Source organism: Aegilops tauschii, chromosome 7, assembly GCF_002575655.3.
Source record: "Aegilops tauschii subsp. strangulata cultivar AL8/78 chromosome 7, Aet v6.0, whole genome shotgun sequence".
Classification (NCBI taxonomy): domain Eukaryota; kingdom Viridiplantae; phylum Streptophyta; class Magnoliopsida; order Poales; family Poaceae; genus Aegilops; species Aegilops tauschii.
This window is the reverse complement of record NC_053041.3, coordinates 512,848,450-512,874,271: the sequence shown is the minus strand read 5'-3', so window position 1 is coordinate 512,874,271 and position 25,822 is coordinate 512,848,450.

Here is a 25,822-nt window from a genome sequence, read left to right as displayed (position 1 = left end):
GGGAAGTAGTTAATGAGGTAGAACCTATTGTCCTTTTATTATCAAACCCTTGGGAGTTACTTCTATGTTTTGCTTATATTGCCATGCTATGCTCATAGACGTAGATTGGGTTTGAGTGTATCCATGACAGATGTGAGATTATTAATGGTTAACTTAAGGTGGCTACTTAAATACACATCTGGGTGGATTGGTTGCGGGCACCTGGAGAATCCAGTGTTGTCCTAGGATATCCCAGAGTACCCATGTGATCATCCTATGGTTCGCCAGCCAGGCTCAAGGGGATCATAAGATTATTCATGCTAGAAACTTCCTTGTGCAGCCACAAGCTATTATGGGCTCTAGCATAGTTGAGTATGTTGCATGACCTCTTTCAGTGGTGGGCTAGCAGATGTAAGGGAAAGTAGGTGTAACTGTCCACCCAGAGTAAAGAGTTAATGTTTCTGAAGGACTGTGTCTCGGTCATCCATTTCTCAAACACCATGTAGTGCGAGAAATTCAACGGAGGAGATCGAGTCTTGTGGGGAAAAGTGCGCAAACCTCTGCAGAGTGTACAAACTAATAATGATTAGCCGTGTCCCCGGTTATGGACATCTTGAGTATCTGGTTCTTGGATTATCATGTTGATCTCAACACTCTAATTGATTTGTTGGGTTATTAATACTGCTTAATTGGGATTGAGTTGGAGGAACCTTCTCAATGTTTAACAACTACCATGATAGTTAAACAAAATATATTCCTTTGTTGTAGGGAAAAATTGGCTTTTCGCAAAACATCATAACCATAGAGCCTCCACCAGCCATATATGCATATAGTGATAGCATTTATTCAGTCCATTGCTCTACTGTGTTATTTTGCCAGCATATTCCATGTGCTGGCCCATTTCGGGCTGCAACATATCATGTTGCAGACTTTTCAGACGAAGAGTAAGGTGCGCTAGGTCGTTGTTGTGCACTCAGCTATGCCGTTGGAGTTGATGGACTCACTTTATCTTCCAAGCCTTCCGATGTTATCTTATTTAGATGGCCTTAAGACATATTTATTGTAATAAGTTCTCTTTTGAGACATTCGATGTAATAAGTGTGTGATTGAACTCTGTTATAAATCCTTCAAGTACTGTGTGTGTCAGCATTACCGATCCAGGGATGACACTTATACACAGAGATTTGACTGTTTGAGGTCGGATTGCTACAAGATGGTATCAGAGCACACGCTGATTGTAGGACACGACCACTAAGATGAGCCATAGGTCACTCTTCTCTACCCATTTCTGACTCCTCTCCATTTTCCACTCTATTGGTTGGCGGACTCAAGGAACAAGTTTGCACAACCGGATGAAGACACACCCTTTGGACGACACTTGAAGGAAGTCACTAGGTACCTGAACATTGGAATACCAAGCTTCACCGGGACCTACACCGCCACTTTACCAGAAGAGGAGTGATGGATGATTCGAGTTCAAGTTCCAGGAAGGACATTCACGCCAGTTACTGAGCCCATAGAGTTTTCCTTTGATGCACCAACCTGGAGTCTAGGAAAGAGCATGGCAGCTCACATCGTGGTGGGACGCGTTGGTGAAGTTTATCACAAGGATCTTAAGGACACCATCTACAAGATATGTGGGCGCCGAGATGAGCAATGGGAGATGATCAGCACCAGGAAAGACAGGACCATTGCAGCCTTTATTCAGGAGTTAAACCAACACATTCGGCGCCAGGAGAACGAAATGTGCACAAGTATGATAGATTTGAAGAAGGTGATGACCAGGAACACGGAGCTAGAAGAGGAAGTCAAGTCTACACGCGACGGATACGAGGAGGAAATAGCAATTCTAGTGGAGAAGAATGACGACTTGACGAGGAAGCTAGGAGTGTTCATATGAGACCCCGCGCCAGTAGGAGATGACGACCATCCCGAGGACTACATCATCATCGATGACACCGACTCTGACCCCAACAGTAGTGATGATGACTATGAAGACGAAGCTGGAGCGGATATCATGGAGTCTTCCACCGATAAAAATTTCTAGTAGACCACCATATTATTAGTAGTATTCCCCCATGTATATAGTAGTAGTCCGAGCACTGTAATGATAGTTAGATTGATTGTATGCCCTTGCTTGAATGGATTTGGTGTGATATGAATGTGTTTGTCTCATGTGCATATGGGTAGTGCTTTCTCACTAGACCTCTTTCTATTCTAATCTCTCCCCTCTAAACCCATCAGATGCTTCCGAGACGTGACACCGGATTTGTTTTCCCACCGGAGATCATCCAGTTGATCCAGCAGCAGAATACCTTGATACAGCAACTAGTCCAGAACCAAGGCAACAACAACAAAAACAACCCACCGCCACCACCTCCAGTTGACAACTTAGCTCGTTTTCTGAGGTTGCAGCCGCCGGTGTTTTCTAGTAGCACCGAGCCGATAGTTGCTGATGATTGGCTACGCAGGATTGGAAGGGAGTTGACCACCGCAGGTTGCACAGATGCTGAGAAGGTGTGTTTTGCCGCACATCAATTGGATGGACCTGCAGCCTCATGGTGGGAGAATTACACATCCACTTTCCCTATAGCCAATGTCACTTGGGAGCAGTTTCAGCAAGCATTCCACACTGCTCATGTCTCAACTGGAGCGATGAGCATGAAGAAGCGTGAGTTCCGCAACTTACGCCAGGGAAACTGTACTGTGGGGCAGTACGTGGATGATTTCAGTAAGTTAGCTTGCTATGCCCCGGATAATGTGGCCACAGATGCCGCGAAGCAGGAGAAGTTTATGGAAGGGCTGAATGATGAGATGAGTATGAAGTTAATGGTGGCACCATTTAATAACTACCAGGAGTTGGTAGACAAGGCTCTTATGATTGAAGGGAAGCAGCAGCAGATTGAGAGCCACAAGAGGAAGTATGGACAAGGGAAGTACAATTCAGGAGCTCAGCTGAAGCCCCGTTTTACCCCGAACTCGGGAGGATATACTCATAACCATGGAGGCCATACCCACAATGGAGGAAGTTCGCATAACCACAGTGGCCCCAAAAATGGAAACGGGAATGGAGCAGGCAGCAATCAGAACCGCTCTAACCCAGCCACACTCGCAGATAGGATCTAAGTCACATTACTTGTTTCAAGTGCGGCAAGACTGGACACTACGCCACCGAGTGTTCTGAAGCAAAGAAAGGTAATGGCAATGGAAGCTCTGGGAAGAAGCCCAACCCTTTCAACAGGGGACAAGTGAACCACGTTAACGTGGAGGAGGTTGAAGAGCAGCAAGATGTAGTTATAGGTAAGTTTTTGGTTAAGTCAATGATAGCCCCCAAATTTTAAATCGTTTATCGTTCATTACTGCGCTCTTGAGAACAATGAGATCGGGGGCGCAAAGGTGGTTGTGATCATGCTTACCATTAATGCATCTACCTATAAAGAGAGCAAATAATGTAAAGCAGGAAAGTGAATGCTCCCTATGGTAGCTTGTGTTATGGTTCTGATTTCACCTCCAGTAATGCAATCAAGAAACTCAGAACAATCAGATTTACGAGGTTGAGTACAACTGCCCCATTGTGGAATTTTGCACGCGTCATTAAAATATTCAAGGTCCATGGTAAATGATTCATCATAAAGATCAAATAAAACCGAATGCGTATTGCGCTGGACAGAATACTTAAATCTCCTCACAAAGGAATCGGTAAGGTTGTAGTACTGAGGACACTTATCTGACACGAAGTCCGTCACCTCGGCGTTATGCACGTACGCATAAAATTCAGCCTTAAAACCTACACGAGTCATGAAATGATCCGACGGCTATTCGCAAGGTTGCACTGAGGCCTCCCTTGGTGGGTCGAGATCAGGCTCACATATTGCAGGCCTTGCGGATTTCTTCTTCAAGGAACCACCTTGGAACACTTTCGTGAACATGTTCTTTCTCTGAAAAATTTCTGAAATTTTTAGTGACTGAAAATAAAAGTGAACAAAACTCAACAAGATTGATAGCAACAACTCCCACAAGTGTCTAGAGGATATATCATGCATCAAAACTACTTTGGACCATATAAATTTTACATGCAAGCTAAAGAACAAGGTCACCACAGCAGTAAATATTTGCAATATATAAAGCACTAGAACAAAAACTAATTGGACCACTGGAGGAGTCACATACCGAAGAACAATCTCCTGAATCAGTTTCGGAGACAAAGCTCTGAGAAATGAGATAAAAATGGTAGCAAAATAAGCAAGAACACTGGTTTGAGAAATGGTGAGATTTTTTCTGGAGGAAGACGAAGTGAATGGTGCTGGCATAAGTGAGGGGGACCCACATGGGACCCACAAGCCCTGTAGGTGCGCCCAGGGGGGCGGGCGCGCCCTGTGGGTTGTGGCCCACTGTTGCACCCTCTACTGTGTTTTTAGTGCCAAAAATTCTTAAATATTCTAAAAAAACATACTAAATTTTCAGGGCATTTGGAGAACTTTTATTTTCGGGTCATTTTTTTATTACACGGATAATTCAGAAAACAAAAAAATAGTATTTTTGCTTTATTTATTCTAAATAACATAAAGTAAAAATTGGGTACAGAAGGTTGTGTTTACTAAATTCATCCATCTCATGCCCGTCAAAAGGAATCCATTAATAAGGTTGATCAAGTCTTATTAACAAACTTCTTCCAAATGACATGAAACTGGAGAATCTTCGTATAACACTAGGTTACCTCAACGGGGATATGCATGTCACCAACAATAAGAATATCATATTTCTTTTTGACAGTAGGAATAGCGAATTCAAAACTTCAAATAGCAATTGTTGAAATTTTTCCAATAGAGTTGATGCTATTCACTTGATGTTGTTTATTCGGAAAGTGTACAGTATGCACATTACCATTAAAATGAGAAGTGACACTGCCTTTGTTGCAATCAATAACAGCCCCTGCAGTATTCAAAAAGGGTCTACCAAGGATGATCGACATATTGTCGTCCTCGGGAATATCAAGAATAACAAAGTCCGTTAAGATAGTAACGTTTGCAACCACAACACGCACATCCTCACAAATACCGATGGGTATAGCAGTTGATTTATCAGCCTTTTTTTAAAGAGATCTCAGTAGGTGTCAACTTATTCAAATCAAGTCTATGATACAAAGAGAAAGGCGTAACACTAACACCGGCTCCCAAATCACATAAAAAGTTTTTACATAGTTTTTCTTTTAATGAAGCATGGTATAGTTGGTATTCCAGGATCTCCTAGTTTCTTTGGTATTCCACCCTTAAATGTATAATTAGCAAGCATGGTGGAAATTTCATCTTTCGGTATCTTTCTTTTATGTGTAACAATTTCTACTTAGCATAAGGAGACATTTTCAAAATATCAGTCAAACCCATACGCAAAAAGACAGGTCTAAGCATTTCAATTAAGCCCTCAAATTCTTCATCATCCTTTTTCTTGGATGGTTTAGGAGGTAAGGGCATGGGTTTTTGAACCCATGGTTCTCTTTCTTTACCATGTTTCCTAGCAATGAAGTCTCTCTTATCATATCTTTTATTCTTAAATTGTGGGTTATCAAGATCAACATCAGGTTCTATATCCACATCATTATCATTACTAGGTTGAGCATCAACATGAACATCATCATTAACATTATCACTAGGTTCATGTTCATCGCCAGATTGTGTTTCAGCCTCAGAAATAGAAATATCATTTGGGTTCTTAGGCGTGTCCATAACAGGTTCACTAGAAGCATGCAGAGTCCTATCACTTTCCTTTTTCTTTTTATTATTAAAAGGACTAGGTGCCTCAGTATTAATTCTCTGAGAGTCTTGCTCAACTCTCTTAGGATGATCCTAAGGATACAAAGGTTCCTGAGTCATTTTACCACCTCTAGTCATAAATCTAACAACATGATCATTCGTCTTATTATTCATCTCATTGAGCAAATCATTTTGTGCTTTGAGGACTTGTTCTACTTGAGTTTTTACCACAGAAGCATCTTTACTAACGAACTTGAGATCATTAACAGTTCTACACATATAATCACCCAAGCGTTCAAGCATATAAGCATTTCGTTTCAATTGTCTACTAACATATGCATTGAAGATTTCTTGCTTAACAATAAAGTTATCAAATTCATCCAAGCATTGACCAGCATATTTATTATGAGGAATATCACCTTCATCAAATCTATAGAGAGAATTTACCTCTACTACCTGTGTCGGGTTATCAAGGCCATGTATTTCTTCGATAGGTTGTAAATTCTTAACATCTTCACCTTTAATACCTTTTTCTTTCATATATTTCTTTGCCTCTTGCATATCTTCAAGCCTGAGGAATAGAATACCTCTTTTCTTCGGAGTTGGCTTAGGAGGTAGTTCAGGAAGAGTCCAATCATTACCATTGCTCAATATATTATTCAATAGTACTTCAGCTTTTTCAACAGTTCGTTCCCTGAAAACACAACCAACACAACTATCTAGGTGGTCCCTAGAAGCATCGGTTAGTCCATTATAAAAGATATCAAGTATTTGATTTTTCTTGAGAGGATGATCAGGCAAAGCATGAAGTAATTGGAGAAGCCTCCCCCAAGTTTTTGGGAGACTCTCTTCTTCAATTTGCACAAAGTTAAATATTTCCTGTAAAGCAGCTTGTTCCTTATGAGCAAGAAAATATTTTTCAAAGAAGTAATATATCATATCCTGGGGGCTACGCACACAACTAGGAGCAACAGAATTAAACCATATCTTAGCATCACCATTTAACAAGAAAGGAAACAACTTAAGAATATAGTAGTAGCGAACTTTTTCCTCATGAGCAAATAGGGTGGCTATATCATTCAGTTTAGTAAGATGTGCCACAACAGTTTCAGATTCATAACCATGGAAAGGATCAGATTCAACCAAACTAATTAACACATGATCGAGAGAGAATTCATAATCCTTATCCGTAACAAAAATAGGTGAAGTAGCAAACTTAGGATCAACAACATTCAGAGATTTTTCTTTCAACTTGACAAGCAGTTTCTTAAGATCCTCTCTATATTTACAACCAAGAAAGTCCCTAGCTACCTCTCCATCCATAACATAACCCTCAGGTATAACAGGCAATTCATATCTAGGAGAGCTAGGTTTAACATGTGTTTCAAAGTGTGCATCTTCAATAATCTCATCTGTTTCAGAAATATCATCAGTTTTAGCATTCTCAATATCTTTAGCTCTAGCAAGTTATTCATCAAGAAATTCACCCAGTGGTAAAGTATTATCAAGCAAAGCAGTAGTATCATCATAAGCATCATGCATAGCAGAAGCATCATCATCAATAACTTGCGACATATCAGAATCAATAGCAGGTGTAGGTGTCGCAAGCTTACTCAAAACAGAAGGTGAATCAAGTGCAGAGCTAGATGGCAGTTCCTTACCTCCCCTCGTTCTAGAGGAAAAAAATCTTGGTTTTGGCATCTTTAAAATTCTTCATAGTGATCAACAGATATAAATCCCAAGTGACTCAGAGAACAGAGCAATGCTCCCCAGCGACGGCGCCAAAAAAAGGTCTTGATAACCCACAAGTATAGGGGATCACAAAAGTTTTGGAGGGTAGAATATTCAACCCAAATTTATTGATTCGACGCAAGGGGGGCCAAAGAATATTCACGAGTATTAGCAGTTGAGTTGTCAATTCAACCACACCTGAAAGACTTAATATCTGCAGCAAAGTAATATGGAAGTAACGGTAACGGTGGCAAAAGTAACAGTAGCAGTTTTGTAGTGATTGTAACAGCAGTAGCAACGAAAGTAACTTAGAAAAGATTAATATGTGAGAAGCTCATAGGCAATGTATCGGCAATGATAATTGTGTTGGATGATATTCATCATGTAGCAGTCTTAACCTAGGGTGACACAGAACTAGCTCCAATTCATCAATATAATGTAGGCATGTATTCCATATATAGTCATACATGCTTATGGAAAAGAACATGCATGACATCTTTTGTCCTACCCTCCCGTGGTAGCCGGGTCCTAATGGAAACTAAGGGATATTAAGGCCTCCTTTTAATAGAGAACCGGAACAAAGCATTAGCCCATAGTGAATACACGAACTCCTTAAACTACGGTAATCACCCGAAAGAATCCCAATTAGTGTCACCTTGGAGTATGCGGATCATAACTCGTAATAGGTGTCTACAACTTGCAAGATAGGATCAAGAACTCACATATATTCATGAAAACATAATAGGTTCATATATGAAATCATGGCACTCGGGCCCTAGTGACAAGCATTAAGCATAGCAAAGTCATAGAGACATCAATCTCAGAACATAGTGGATACTAGGGATGAAACCCTAACAAAACTAACAAGATTACATGATAAATCTCATCCAACTCATCACCGTCCAGCAAGCCTACAATGGAATTATTCACGCATGGCGGTGAGCATCATGAAATTTGTGATGGAGGAAGGTTGGTGATGATGATGGCGATGAATCCCCCTCTCCGGAGCCCCGAACTGACTCTAGATCAGCCTTCTCGATGAAGAACAGGAGGCGGCGGCTGCTCCGTATCGTAAAACGCAATGAATCCTTCTCTCTTATTTTTTTCTCCCCGAATGGGGTTATATCACTACAAAAAAGACACATTCGTGACATTTTGGGCCAAACGAATTTTTTCTGTCATGCTTAGGACACTTCTATGACGACAGTTGTGAGAAAACCCGGTATCATCATAGACGTGGTTGGCTCCTACTTCCATGACAAAAAATCATGACAAAAAATGGGCTTTTCGTCCTGGGCGGGATGGAGACGCACCTGCATGACATTCCTTGGGCCGTCCATGATGAAAAAAATCGTGGTAGAAGCGAGGGTGAGGAAAATTTATGGGAGTTCCCGTTACGGTGGGTGGTCAGGCCGAGCGATGCACGGAGCTTTGCGCGTTTCTCTCGTACACGTACGCGTGTGTGTGCGAAGCGTTGGGCTCTAACTGAACTCGAGCGAGGCATTCGCTTACTGAACCCGAGTGTTTGCACTGGCTACATTACTGAACCCTAGCAATCGATCCCTGGCTGTTAACTGAACCCGAGTGATTCCTTCGCTACTGCTGCTAACTGAAGCCGATCAAACCTACTGCCTCTTGATGAATAGTGAGCGTTGTTGGGGGTTGGATGAACAGTTCCCAGTGGGGGTTGGATGAACAGGACCCCGTGGTACTAAAGGCCGTTGCCGCTGGATGAACAGGACCCTGATCGAGCCGGTTGGGGTGGATGAACAGGACCCCGTGGAGGGCTGGATGAACAACAGCCAGTGGAGGGCTGGTTGAACAGTAGCCCATGGAGAGGGCTGGTTAAACAGTAGCCGGTGGAGGGCTGGATGAACAGTAGCCCATGGAGGGCTGGTTGAACACGACCCCGTGGAGAGGGCTGGTTGTGAAAGAAATATTCCCTAGAGGCAATAATAAAGTTATTATTTATTTCCTTATATCATGATAAATGTTTATTATTCATGCTAGAATTGTATTAACCGGAAACATAATACATGTGTGAATACATAGACAAACAGAGTGTCACTAGTATGCCTCTACTTGACTAGCTCGTTGATCAAAGATGGTTATGTTTCCTAGCCATAGACATGAGTTGTCATTTGATTAACGGGATCACCTCATTAGGAGAATGACGTGATTGACTTGACCCATTCCGTTAGCTTAGCACTCGATCGTTTAGTATGTTGCTATTGCTTTCTTCATGACTTATACATGTTCCGATGACTATGAGATTATGCAACTCCCGTTTACCGGAGGAACACTTTGTGTGATACCAAACGTCACAACGTAACTGGGTGATTATAAAGGTGCTCTACAGGTGTCTCCAAAGGTACTTGTTGGGTTGGCTTATTTCGAGATTAGGATTTGTCACTCCGATTGTCGGAGAGGTATCTCTGGGCCCACTCGGTAATGCACATCACTATAAGCCTTGCAAGCATTGTGACTAATGAGTTAGTTGCGGGATGATGTATTACGGAACGAGTAAAGAGACTTGCCGGTAACGAGATTGAACTAGGTATCGAGATACCGACGATCAAATCTCGGGCAAGTAACATACCGATGACAAAGGGAACAACGTATGTTGTCATGCGGTCTGACCGATAATGATCTTCGTAGAATATGTGGGAACCAATATGAGCATCCAGGTTCCGCTATTGGTTATTGACCGGAGAGTTACAGGAATTCGTATTGGGTCTTAATGGGCCATACGGGAAAGGAGAGAAAGGCCCCAAAGGGTGGCCGCACCCCTCCCCATGGGCTAGTCCGAATTGGACTAGGGAGGGGGGCGCCCCCTTCCTTGTTTCTCCTCCCCCTTCCCTTCTCCTACTCCCACAAGGAAAGGAGGAGTCCTACTCCCTGTGGGAGTAGGACTCCCCCCTTGGGCACGCCACCTCCCTTGGCCGGCCCTCTCCTCCTTGCTCCTTTATATACGGGGGCAGGGGGGCACCTCTGGACACACAATTGATATACGATATTTTAGCCGTGTGCGGGGACCCCTCCACCATATTACACCTCGATAATATCATTGCGGAGCTTAGGCGAAGCCCTGTGTCGGTAGAACATCATCATCGTCACCACGCCGTCGTGCTGACGAAACTCTCCCTCAACACTCGGCTGGATCAGAGTTCGAGGGACGTCATCGAGCTGAACGTGTGCTGAACTCGGAGGTGCCGTGCGTTCGGTACTTGATCGGTCGGATCGTGAAGACGTACGACTACATCAACCGCGTTGTGTTAACGCTTCCGCTTTCGGTCTACGAGGGTACGTGGACAACACTCTCCCCTCTCGTTGCTATGCATCACCATGATCTTGCGTGTGCGTAGGAAATTTTTGGAAATTACTACGTTCCCCAATAGTGGCATCCGAGCCTGGTTTTATGCGTTGATGCTATGCACGAGTAGAACACAAGTAAGTTGTGGGCGATATAAGTCATACTGCTTACCAGCATGTCATACTTTGGTTCGGCGGTATTGTGAGATGAAGCGGCCCGGACCGACATTACGCGTACGCTTACGCGAGACTGGTTTCACCGTTGCGAGCACTCGTTGCTTAAAGGTGACTGGCGGGTGTCTGTCTCTCTCACTTTAGTTGAACCGAGTGTGGCTATGCCCGGTCCTTGCGAAGGTTAAAACAGCACCAACTTGACAAACTATCATTGTGGTTTTGATGCGTAGGTAAGAACGGTTCTTGCTAAGCCCGTAGCAGCCACGTAAAACTTGCAACAACAAAGTAGAGGACGTCTAACTTGTTTTTGCAGGGCATGTTGTGATGTGAGATGGTCAAGACATGATGCTATATTTTATTGTATGAGATGATCATGTTTTGTAACCGAGTTATCGGCAAGTGGCAGGAGCCATATGGTTGTCGCTTTATTGTATGAAATGCAATCGCCATGTAATTGTTTTACTTTATCACTAAGCGGTAGCGATAGTCGTAAAAGCAATAGTTGGCGAGACGACAACGATGCTACGATGGAGATCAAGGTGTCGCGCCGGTGACGATGGTGATCATGACGGTGCTTCGGAGATGGAGATCACAAGCACAAGATGATGATGGCCATATCATATCACTTATATTGATTGCATGTGATGTTTATCTTTTATGCATCTTATCTTGCTTTGATTGATGGTAGCATTATAAGATGATCCCTCACTAAATTATCAAAGTATAAGTGTTCTCCCTGAGTATGCACCGTTGCGAAAGTTCTTCGTGCTGAGACACCACGTGATGATCGGGTGTGATAGGCTCTACGTTCAAATACAACGGGTGCAAAACAGTTGCACACGCAGAATACTCAGGTTAAACTTGACGAGCCTAGCATATGCAGATATGGCCTCGGAACACAGAGACCGAAAGGTCGAGCGTGAATCATATAGTAGATATGATCAACATAGTGATGTTCACCATTGAAACTACTCCATCTCACGTGATGATCGGACATGGTTTAGTTGATATGGATCACGTGATCACTTAGAGGATTAGAGGGATGTCTATCTAAGTGGTAGTTCTTAAGTAATATGATTAATTGAACTTAAATTTATCATGAACTTAGTCCTGGTAGTATTTTGCAAATTATGTTGTAGATCAATAGCTCGCGTTATTGCTTCCCTGTGTTTATTTTTGATATGTTCCTAGAGAAAAATTATGTTGATAGATGTTAGTAGCAAAGATGCGGATTGGATCCGTGATCTAAGGATTATCCTCATTGCTGCATAGAAGAATTATGTCCTTGATGCATCGCTAGGTGACAGACCTATTGCAGGAGCAGATGCAGACGTTATGAACGTTTGGCTAGCTCAATATGATGACTACTTGATAGTTTAGTGCACCATGCTTAAAGGCTTAGAATCGGGACTTCAAAGACGTTTTGAACGGCATGGACCATATGAGATGTTCCAAGAGTTGAAGTTAATATTTCAAGCAAATACCCGAGTTGAGAGATATGAAGTCTCCAATGCGTTCTACAGCTAAAAGATGGAGGAGAATAGCTCAAGCAGTGAGCATGTGCTCAGATTGTCTGGGTACTACAATCGCTTGAATCAAGTGGGAGTTAATCTTCCAAATAAAATAGTGAATGACAGAATTCTCTAGTCACCATCACCAAGTTAGTAGAACTTCATGATGAACTATAGTATGCAAGGGATGACAAAAGTAATTCCCGAGCTCTTCGTGATGCTGAAATCGACGAAGGTAGAAATCAAGAAAAACATCAAGTGTTGATGGTTGACGATACCACTAGTTTCAAGAAAAGGGCAAAGGGAAGAAGGGGAACTTCAAGAAAAACAGCAAGCAAGTTGCTGCTCAAGTGAAGAAGCCTAAGTCTGGTCCTAAGCCTGAGACTAAGTGCTTCTACTGCAAAGGGACTGGTCACTGGAAGCGAAACTACCCCAACTATTTGGTGGATAAGAAGGATGGCAAAGTGAACAAAGGTATATTGGATATACATGTTATTGATGTGTACTTTACTAGTGTTTATAGCAACCCCTCGGTATTTGATACTGGTTCAGTTGCTAAGAGTAGTAACTCGAAATGGGAGTTGCAGAATAAACAGAGACTAGTAAAAAGCAAGGTGACGATGTGTGTTGGAAGTAGTTCCAAGATTGATATGATCATCATCGCACACTCCCTATACTTTCGGGATTAGTGTTGAAATTAAATGAGTGTTATTTGGTGTTTGCGTTGAGCATGAATATGATTTGATCATGTTTGTTTCAATATGGTTATTCATTTAAATTAGAGAATAATTGTTGTTCTGTTTACATGAATAAAACCTTCTATGGTCATACACCCAATAAAATGGTTTGTTGGATCTCGATCGTAGTGATACACATATTCATAATAATGAAGCCAAAAGATGCAAAGTTAATAATGATAGTGCAACTTATTTGTGGCACTGCCGTTTAGGTCATATTGGTGCAAAGCGCATGAAGAAACTCCATACTGATGGGATTTTAGAATCACTTGATTATGAGTCACTTGATGCTTGCGAACCGTGCCTCATGGGCAAGATGACTAAAATGCCGTTCTCCGGAACTATGGAGAGAGCAACAGATTTGTTGGAAATCATACATACAGATGTATGTGGTCCGATGAATATTGAGGCTCGTAGCAGGTATCATTATTTTCTGACCTTCACAGATGATTTGAGCAGATATGGGTATATCTACTTAATGAAACAGAAGTCTGAAACATTTGAAAAGTTCATATAATTTCAGAGTGAAACGGAAAATCATCGTAACAAGAAAATAAAGTTTCTACGATCTGATCATGGAGAAGAGTATTTGAGTTACGAGTTTGGCCTTCAGTTAAAACAATGTGAAATAGTTTCACTACTCACGCCACCTGGAACACCACGGTGTAATGGTGTGTCCGAACATCGTAACCGTACTTTATTAGATATGGTGCGATATATGATGTATCTTACCGATCTACCACTATCATTTTGCGGTTATGCATTAGAGACAGCTGCATTCACGTTAAATAGGGTACCATCTAAATCCGTTGAGACGTCATCTTATGAACTGTGGTTTGGCAAGAAACCAAAGTTGTCGTTTCTTAAAGTTTGGGGTTGCGATGCTTATGTGAAAATGTTTCATCCTAATAAGCTCAAACCCAAATCGGAGAAATGTGTCTTCATAGGATACCCAAAGGAGACAGTTGGGTACACCTTCTATCACAGATCCGAAGGCAAGACATTCGTTGCTAAGAATGGATCCTTTCTAGAGAAGGAGTTTCTCTCGAAAGAAGTGGGTGGGAGGAAAGTAGAACTTGATGAGGTAATTGTACCTGCTCCCTTATTGGAAAGTAGTTCATCGCAGAAACCAGTTTCTGTGACTCCTACACCAATTAGTGAGGAAGTTAATGATGATGATCATGTAACTTCAGATCAAGTTACTACCAAACCTCGTAGGTAAACCAGAGTGAGATCCACACCAGAGTGGTACGGTAATCCTGTTCTGGAGATCATGTTATTTGACCATGACGAACCTACGAACTATGAGGAAGCAATGATGAGCCCAGATTCCGCGAAATGGCTTGAGGCCATGAAATCTGAGATGAGATCCATATATGAGAACAAAGTATGGACTTTGATTGACTTGCCCAATGATCGGCGAGCCATTGAGATTAAATGGATCTTCAAGAGGAAGACAGACAGTGATAGTAGTGTTACTGTCTACAAAGCTAGACTTGTCGGAAAAAGGTTTCGACAAGTTCAAGGTGTTGACTACGATGAGAGTTTCTCACTTGTATCTATGCTTAAGTCTGTCTGAATCATGTTAGGAATTGCCGCATTTTATGAAATATGGCAAATGGATAAACAAAACTGCATTCCTTAATAGATTTATTAAAGAAGAGTTGTATATGATGCAACCAGGAGGTTTTGTCAATCCTAAAATTGCTAACAAAATATGCAAGCTCCAGCGATCCATCTATGGACTGGTGCAAGCATCTCGGAGTTGGAATATACGCTTTGATAAGTTGATCAAAGGATTAGTTTTATACAGACTTGCGGTGAAGCCTATATTTACAAGAAAGTGAGTGGGAGCACTACAGCATTTCTGATAAGTATATGTGAATGACATATTGTTGATCGGAAATAATGTAGAATTATTCTGCAAAGCATAAAGGAGTGTTTGAAAGGAGTTTTTCAAAGAAAGACCTCGGTGAAGCTGCTTACATATTGAGCATCAAGATCTATAGAGATAGATCAAGACGCTTGATAAGTTTTTTCAATGAGTACATACATTAACAAGATTTTGAAGTAGTTCAAAATAGAATAGTCAAAGAAAGAGTTCCTGCCTGTGTTACAAGGTTTGAAATTGAGTAAGACTCAAAGCCCGACCACGGCAGAAGATAGAAAGAGAATGAAAGTCATTCCCTATGCCTTGGCCATAGGTTCTATAAAGTATGCCATGCTGTGTACCAGATCTATTGTATACCCTACATTAATTTTGGCAAGGGAGTACAATAGTGATCTAGGGGTAGATCACTGGACAGCGGTCAAAATTATCCTTAGTGGAATAAGGATATGTTTCTCGATTATGGAAATGACAAAAGGTTCGTCGTAAAGGGTTACGTCGATGCAAGTTTTGACACTAATCTAGATGACTCTAAGTCTCGGTCTAGATACATATTGAAAGAGGGAGCAATTAGCTAGAGTAGCTCCGGGCAGAGCATTGTAGACATAGAAATTTGCAAAATACTTACGGATCTGAATGTGATAGACCCGTTGACTAAAATTATCTCACAATCAAAACATGATCACACCTTAGTACTCTTTGGGTGTTAATCACATAGCGATGTGAACTAGATTATTGACTCTAGTAAACCCTTTGGGTGTTGGTCACATGACAATGTGAACTATGGGTGTTAATTACATGGTGATGTGAATTATTGATGTTAAATCACATGGCGATGTGATCTAGATTATTGACTCTAGTGCAAGTGGGAGACTGAAGGAAATATGCCCTAGTGGAAATAATAAAGTTATTATTTATTTCCTTATATCATGATAAATGTTTATAATTCATGATAGAATTGTATTAACCGGAAACATAATACATGTGTGAATACATAGACAAACAGAGTGTCACTAGTATGCCACTACTTGACTAGCTCGTTGATCAAAGATGGTTATGTTTCCTAGCCATAGACATCAGTTGTCATTTGATTAATGGGATCACCTCATTAGGAGAATGACGTGATTGACTTGACCCATTCCGTTAGCTTAGCACTTGATCGTTTAGTATGTTGCTATTGCTTTCTTCATGACTTATACATGTTCCTATGACTATGAGATTATGCAGCTCCCGTTTACCGGAGGAACACTTTGTGTGCTACCAAACGTCACAACATAACTGGGTGATTATAAAGGTGCTCTACAGGTGTCTCCAAAGGTACTTGTTGGGTTGGCGTATTTCGAGATTAGGATTTGTCACTCCGATTGTCGGAGAGGTATCTCTGGGCCCACTCGGTAATGCACATCACTATAAGCCTTGCAAGCATTGTGAATAATGAGTTAGTTGCAGGATGATGTATTACGGAACGAGTAAAGAGACTTGCCGGTAACGATATTGAACTAGGTATCGAGATACCGACGATCAAATCTCGGGCAAGTAACATACCGATGACAAAGGGAAGAACGTATGTTGTTATGCGGTCTGACCGATAAAGATCTTCGTAGAATATGTGGGATCCAATATGAGCATCCAGGTTCCGCTATTGGTTATTGACCGGAGAGGTGTCTCGGTCATGTCTACATAGTTCTCGAACCCGTAGGGTCCGCACGCTTAACGTTACGATGACAGTTATATTATGAGTTTATATGTTTTGATGTACCGAAGGTTGTTCGGAGTCCCGGATGTGATCACGGACATGACGAGTAGTCTCGAAATGGTCGAGACATAAAGATTGATATATTGGAAGCCTATGTTTGGACATCGGAAGTGTTCCGGGTGAAATCGGGATTTTTCCGGAGTACTGGGAGGTTACTGGAACCCCCCGGTAACTTAATGGGCCTTATTGGGCCTAGGTGGAAGAGAGGAGAGGAGGCTAGGGCAGGGCTGCGCCCCCCTTCCCCCCAGTCCGAATAGGACAAGGAGAAGGGGGCGGCGCCCCCCTTCCTTCCTCGCCTCCACCTCTTCCTTCTTCCACTCCTAGTCCAACATGGAAAGGGGGGGGAGTCCTACTCCCGGTAGGAGTAGGACTCCTCCTAGCGCGCCACACCTCCTTGGCCGGCGGCCTTCCCCTTGCACCTTTATATACGGGGGTAGGGGGCACCTCTAGACACACAATTGATCTATGATCTTTTAGCCGTGTGCGGTGCCCCCCTCCACCATATTACACCTCGATAATATCGTTGCGGAGCTTAGGCGAAGCCCTGCGTCGGTAGGACATCATCATCGTCACCATGCCGTCGTGCTGACGAAACTCTCCCTCAACACTCAGCTGGATCGGAGTTCGAGGGACGTCATCGAGCTGAACGTGTGCTGAACTCGGAGGTGCCGTGCGTTCGGTACTTGATCGGTCGGATCGTGAAGACGTACGACTACATCAACCGCGTTGTGTTAACGCTTCCGCTTTCGGTCTACGAGGGTACGTGGACAACACTCTCCCCTCTCGTTGCTATGCATCACCATGATCTTGCGTGTGCGTAGGAATTTTTTTGAAATTACTACGGTCCCCAACAAGTTGAACAGTAGCCGGTGGAGACTGGATGAACATGACCCCGTGGTGAACAGTAGCTGGTGGACGCAGGAGGGAGACGCCGTGGATGAACAGTTGCAGGTGGAGGCTGGAGGAGGTCGATGGTGGATGAACAGTAGCCCATGGAGGCTAGAGCGAGGCAGTAGACGATGGATGAACAGTAGCCCGTAAAGTCTCGTTTTGCGGTACGCCACACCCCTCCCGATGAGTAGGACCCCCGTTTCGACCGTAGGAGGTCAAAGAGAAGTCCGTTTCTTCCGTTTTGCGGTACGCCACACCCCTCCCGATCAACAGGACCCCGTTTCGACCGTAGGAGGTCGAAGAGAAGTCTGTTTCCACCATTTTGCGGTACGCTAGACCCCTCCCGGTGAACAGGATCCCGTTTCAACCATAGGCGGTCGAACATAAGGCCTTTTCCTCCGTTCTGTTGTACGCCAGGCCATGTTTTGGCTGTTCCATCAAAGCCGGTTGGCTCCCAATGAACAGGACGCTTTCTGTTACCTCCCGATGAACATGATGCAGTTTCTCCGTTCCTACCCAGCCGGTTGCACTACAAAAAAATACACTTCCGTGATGATACGTGTTTGTCATAGTAGGTCACATTTTCTGTCATGCATGTACATCCTGAGATTTTATGACAAAATCAAGATAGTCATTCCTGTGCTGTCGTAGAAGTGTTCCATGACTTTACCAAAATTATCATCACGGAAGTGTCCTCTTCCATGACGATAAATCGCACGTCATAGAAGTGCTTTCATCAAGGGTGACCGACACGTGGCATCGACCGTAATGGGTTGCCGTTAAGCTATCGGGTCTGGTTTTGGATCCGATAACCCGTTAACAGCTAGGACCAATGCCGATTTTCCACGTGTAAAATTCTCATTGGCTGACGAAACAACGTGTCAACTCCGCGTTGGGACAGGTGTCACTCATCCAATGGGCGAGATGCGCCTATGATATGTTGACACGTGGACCGGCCCAAAAGTGGCCCATAAAGATTAAATGGGCTAGCCCAACTAAAGGCCTACAAGATTTAGCGGACCATAATAGGCCGGCCCAGCTAAAGGACCACAAGATTTTGCAAATCATAATGGGCCAACCCAGTTAAAGGCCCAAAATTCTCAGTTAAGGCCCGTATGACTAGTGTCAAATCGAACCGTCAACGGCCCATCCTAAACTTGTCATCATCGCGGCCAATGGTCACTTCTGGCCCGTTAATAGTCCGCTAAGTATTTGGGCCGAATTACGGCCCGGTGTGTTTCCGGCATGTTAAAGGTCCTGCTTCATTTGGGCCCATTTATAGGCCATTGAAACCTTCGGCCCATAAACGACCGTGAAGGATTTGGGTCGTATTCGGCCATGTCTGACATTCGTCCTGTTAGAGGCCCACTATAGATTTGGGCCACTTTCAGCCTGTTGTGACTTTCGGCATGTTAACGTCGGACGGAATCCATGGGCCATATGTGGCCCAACGTCACACAGGCCTACTAGCGGCCCATATAAAAAAGACACAAATCAAGCCCGACCGAACTTCCGGCCTGTTAAAGGCCCGTGTAGTAGGTCGACGCATTTACGCCCCGCCTGCATTTAGGCCTGTGAACAATCCGCATTATAAATGGGCCACCATTTCGGCCTGCTAAGAGCAGTGGGTTATTTGGCACAATCAGGGCCCAATCTCACTTTCGGCCTATTAAAGGCCCATGTTTTTTATGGGCTCGAGATATTTACACCTGTAAATGGCCTATTGTTACTGAGGGCCCAAATTATGTTTAGGCCTGTTAAACGCCCACTATGGGCACAGGCCTACCAGAAAAATATGAAAGCTTATGCTGATTTAGGCCTAGATATTTTTAGTGGGCTACATGTAAATTTCGGCCCATAAATCGTTTTTAGCCCAATTGGAATGGGCCCGACGAATGTTGGCATGTTGGGCTCCTAAAAGCTTTCGGCTGAATACATTACTAAGATAAACCTATACTATACAAAAATAGCGTCGTAATTACTGCAGCCTTTGGCAGCATCGTAAATGTTGTATCACAACAAAATAAATTCCAACCATACAACAAAAGGCCTGTTGGCATAAAGTTTACAGTCCTTGCATATAAAAGCACCATCGGATGTATAGAAGCACAGATCATTTGACCTAAATTCTAATGTTTCAGGCTGTAGAATCTGATGGAGCAGCACGATCTTCCCCTTTTTCCGCCATTGCTCTTGAACAACGAAGCAAATGTTTGATAGTTTGGTTTCAAAACCATTCATATCTTGACGACATTTGTCAACCACTATTCTTGTTTCCAAAATGACGTCCATTAGGGATTGGACTTGTGTTTGGAGCACAGATATATCACTCTGTCTAGCCGGAGGATTTTGTTCAGTAGGCAATTTGGACGAGGTTAGCTTGACAACCAACCCAGAATTACGCAGGAAGGTGCTTTTTGCACTGTTAGTGGAGAGATACTGACGCACTACAGCAACAGGTGACATTGTGCCTGTGGTAGCCTCGTCACCTTCAGGTGGTTGTGGCTGTTCAATCATTTGTTCCATAGCTTGCTGAAAATTTGAACTTGTAGATTAGTGTACCAGATAAGTTACTAATGAGACAAAAATAAACAAAGTAGGTTTGATTTTTATACATAACTTATTTGGGTGCACTACTGTAATACATTAGCATGTATTGTAGTGCCAACTACATAACAAAATCACTTTCGGAACATATGTCCATGTAGCATGCCTATTGTATTGTCTATTTCCTCACATTCGTTGATATCTAAGGATAAAGAGACATGGTTTAAAGTAGGATGAACATAGTATGACATCATTCATCTCATGGGCAAACAGATATAAAACAAACAGGCTATTGTACCATTGTGTGCACACGTGAATATCACAAATAGATTACATATCAAGACCAAAAGAATATCCTTCATCTCTTTTAAACCATGTAAGGTGAAATGATATGTTAAAACAACTATGTATAAAAGTGAACAGAGTAACTGACATTGGCTGCAAACCAAGCAGTTAAATGAACACATCATAGTACCAATCAGTTCAAAGGCTAGAGGAGTAACGACTTACAACAACGGCTTGAACTGGTGTGCTCATGCCCTTCATCTTGCTGGTGTGGCAATCCTTGAAGATTTGCACTGCATTCGGTTCAGGTTCTTTTTGGTCCGCACAGGCTTTCCTCTGTATTTGGAACAAGTCAATATAGATACGATAATATGGCACAGAAAAAAGAAGGAAGTAGTAGCTATTTACAAGAGCACCGCAGTGTGAAATATAGCTGCGAGACCCTGTTGTCCGTTGGAATTTCACTTTAGAATGGCTGGTCTTGTTCTTCAAACTGTTAGCCTAGAAGAAGATACACTTGTAAGGCACAGACATAAATACAAGTTCAATATGTGGTCTGATCAAATACATATACCCTACCAGATACTTTGCATTAGACAAGTGTTTAGCAAGGGCTGTCCAGTCTTCATCTGTAATATATTCCACTGGAGATGTTTGGGCGATTTCATTGTTAGCCTTGCCTTCAAAGTGAGATTTTCTAAGGTGGAACCGATACTGTCGCAGAGCAGACTGAAAAACATGAGTGCATGCTTGTTTAGTTGCATCATCTTTCGGATCCAACTTGAACCTCATCTGTTGAAAAAAGAATGTGAGTCTTATTAGGAGGAAGCTAGAAAGTATGGGACAGAGCAAGACAATATTACAAATTGCGATGAATAACATTACTTACAGATAAATGGTCAAGGAAGGTGTTAAACTAGGTATTGTCTTTCTCATTCCTGTACTGGATCCACGTGGGGAGGATACGTGCATGGCACCTAACGGCAACGGCTGCCTCTGATACTAACTTGGCTGACTTTGTAGCATCACATGGCCTTTTTAAACCTGCCTCAAAATGGATCTCCATTCTTCCTCCTTTAGATTTTGTTAATCTGTCAAGCATTATCCCTGATGTCTGTTTCCGCTTGCGCTGTTGTGCTAGTTCAACAACGAATAAGGAAAGTGTTAGTGCACATCAAACTGTGAGAGTACATATAAAGGAGCATGCAACTCCAACTTGACTCGGTCAGGTACCATCTTGGTGTTGATCCTCATGAGGTTCATCTGATCTTGCCAAGTCCTGTTGTGTCAGCAGTGCTTCGGAAGTAGTGTTTGGTGTGAAGGCAGCTTGGGAACTGGCCAGTTCCGGAGCAAACGAACGAGTAACTCGTTGAGATGCTGGTACAGTTGAAGCGGATGCTGCAGCTGGTGGAGTAGGTGATACTGTGTTTGTAGATTTAGCCGGTGGATTTTAATTTGGTTAAAATGCCACTTATGACAAGACACTATAAGTACTAGCAGAATCTCGAGGGCAGATCCTTTTCCGTTTCACCCGACGAGTAACACCATTCCCTACTATATTCTTTTCCTTGTTCTTTTTTGACTTTGCCATGTCAAGCCGTACCCACAACACAAAAGAATAAAATCGCTCTTCAGAACTCATTGATGCATGATACAGACAAGCAATACTTTGACGTAAGACAACCGTATGAGGATGGAACATGTAAGAAAAACAGGACGGCGTGACATATTCACAGCTAGGATGTGTAAACTAAGCAGAAGGATTTTCAAGAAAATAGAAGTAATGCAAGCTAGACACCATATAAAAGATGCAACCAATATCACTCTGCCAAGTTAAAAGTGTCTTGTCATAAGTGGCATTTTGAAAAATTAGAAGCAGTACAACGTAGAAATCAATGCAAGATGCAACCACTATCAAACTACCATGTTAAAAGCGTCCTATCATGAGTGACTGATGCAGGATACACAACAACAGTACTTTGATGTAAGAACATGGTATGATAGATAGATGAAGTGTATTCTAGACACAGAAAGGCATGTCATATGCACATGTATAACGTATAAACTCAGGAGGGGCAATTTAATCAAAATAGAAGAAATACAGGCTAGACAACATATGCAAAATGAAACCAATTATCACACTATCAACTTAGAGCTAGCACCTGCGATGGTGGAGTACGGGAGATGAAATCATCATGTAGACTTGGGACTTCAACTTCATTAGCAGTAGCAGTGGTAAATCTAGAGAGTCTCTGTTTGCGTCGGTCCGGAGGACCAACAACATCCCCTAACTTACTCTTTTCCTTCCTATTTTCCGATATTTCCTTATGAAGTCAAAACCACAAGAAGATGAATAAAATTAGCTCTGCATAACTGGTTGATGCATGATACAGACGAACACTACTTTGATGTAAGGCAAGCGCAAGATAGGAGGATGGAATATATACAAAAATATACAGCATTGCATATTCGCACGTACGATAGGAGGATGGAATATGTATGAAAAATAGTAAGCAAAAGGCATTTCAAAAAAATTAGAAGAAATGAAAGCTAGGCACCATATGAACATGCAACCAATATCACTCTATCAGGTAAAAAGTGTCTCGTCAAAAGTGCCATTTCAAGAAATTAGAAGCAGTACAAGCTAGAAGACAATGCAAGATCCAACCCACATCACACTCCCAAGTTAAATGTGTCTTATGGGTAAGTGATCGTTGCAGGTATAAGTTGTAAGCTACGCAGATGCAATTCAACAAAATCAGAAGCAATACAAACTAGACATCATACGGAACACGCAACCACATATAATAGTTCCAAGTTAGAGCAAGCACCTGTGATGGTGGAGTAGGGGAGATGTGCTCATCATCTACACGTATGTTCTAGAAACAGCAACAGATGTCATATTCACAGGCATTATGTGTAAAGTAAGCAGATGCAATTCAACAAAATTAGAAGCAATACAAGCTAGACATCATACGCAACATGCAACCACATATAATACTGCCAAGTTAGAGCAAGCACCTGTGATGGTGGAGTAGGGGAGATGTGCTCATCATCTACACAGCTACGTTGACCGTCCAACCTTGTGTTGTCTTGTGAATCTTGTTGGGAGGATGGCGGAGTAGAATCTATAGAGACCCACTGTTTGAGTTGCTCCGAAGGACCACCATCATCCACTGTCAGACTAATTTCCTTCAGCTGTATTGATTTTGCATTGTGAAGTCAAACCGACAAGAAAAAGGAATAAAATTCGCTCTTCAGAACTCATTCATGCATGATACTCACGAACACTACTCGGATGAAAGGTAAACACATGATACGAGGATGGAATATGTACGAAAACAGGACGGCATGACATATTCACACCTATGATGTGGTAATTAAGCAGAAGGCATTTCAACAAATTAGAAGCACTACAAGCTAGACACCATATGAAAGGTGCAACCAATATCCCTCTGCCAACTTCAAACTGTCTGGCATTTCAAAAAATTAGAAGCAGTACATGCTAGAAATCATATGCAAGACACAACCAATATCACAGTGGCGACTTAAAGGTGCCTTATCATAAGTGACTAACGTGGGATATGCAAGAACAGTAGTCTGATGTAAGAACATGGTCTGATCAGATATACTATGTTCTAGAAACAGGAACACGTGTCATATTCACAAGCATTATGTGTAAAGTAAGCAGATGCAATTCAACAAAGTTGGAAGCAATACAAGCTAGACATCATACGCAACATGCAACGACATATAATAGTGCCAAGTTAGAGCAAGCCTCTGTGATGGTGGAGTAGGGGAGATGTGCTCATCATCTACACAGCTACGTTGACTGTCTAGCCTTGCATTGTCTTGCGAATCTTGTTGGGAGGATGGAGGAGTAGAATCTGTGGAGACCCTCCGTTTCAGTTGCTCGGAAGGACCACCATCGTCCAATGCCTTACCAATTTCCTTCCGCTTTATTGATTTTGCATTGTGAGGTCAAACCGACAAGAAAAAGGAATAAAATTCGCTCTTTAGAACTCATTCATGCATGATACTGACGAACACTAATCTGATGAAAGGAAAAGTCATGATACGAGGATGGAATATGTACGAAAAACTGGACGGCTTGACATATTCACACCTATGATGTGGTACTAAGCAGAAGACACTTCAACAAATTAGAAGCACTGCAAGCTAGACACCATACGTGGCGTTCATCAAACTAGAAGCACTACATGCTAGAAATCATATTCAAGACACGAACCAATACCACACTGCCAACTTAAAGGTGTCCCATCATAAGTGACTGATGTAGGATACAGAAGAAGATTTGTTTCATGTAAGAACATGGTGTGATAGACAGATAGTGTGTACCAAAAATAGGAAAGCATGTCATATTCACACGTACCATGTGTAAGCTAAGCGGATGCAGTTTACACTAATTAGGAGCAATACAAGCTAGACACCATATGCAACATGCAACCAGATATCACGCTGCTTAGTTAAAGCAAGCACCTTGGATGGTGGAGTAGGGGAGCGGAGACTTGGAACTTGTAATGCACTAGCAGTACAAGGAGAACCCGTATAGATGCTCCGTTTACATTACTGCAGAGAACCACCATCATCGCCTTCCTTACTCTTTTCCTCCCTCTTTTGCCTTGTCAAGTAAAAACCCACAAGAAAAAGCAATAAAATTTGCTCTTCAGAACTCATTGATGCATGATACTGACGAACACTACTTTCATGTAAGGCAGCCGCATGATAGGAGGATAGAATATGTATGAAAAACAGGACGGCATGAAATATTGACATGTATGATGTAGAAAGTGTAAACCAAGCACAAGGTGTTTGAACTAGTTAGAAGCAATGCAAACTAGAAACCATATGAAAGATGAAACCAATATCACGCTGCCAAATTAAAAGGGTGGCCTAACAAATGCATTTGACCAAATTAGAAGCAATACATGGCAACAGGCTAGAAAAATATGCAATATGCAACGAATAAAGGTGTCTCATCGTAAGTGATTGATGCAGGATACGGAAGAGAGGTAGTTTCATGTAAGAACATGGTTAACACATAGATGTAGTGTGTACCAAAATAGGAAGGCATGTCATATTCATAGGTATAATGTGTAAACTAAGCATGTCGGAGTAAATGGCCACGGGTAGCCTAACCGACTCCCCCTGGCTCTTCAAAAAATTATCAGGCCATTCAAGCCTTCAAGCATACAAAGCGTAGGGCCGCCTTCCGCCGGCCGGCTATCCCCAGGGCCGAC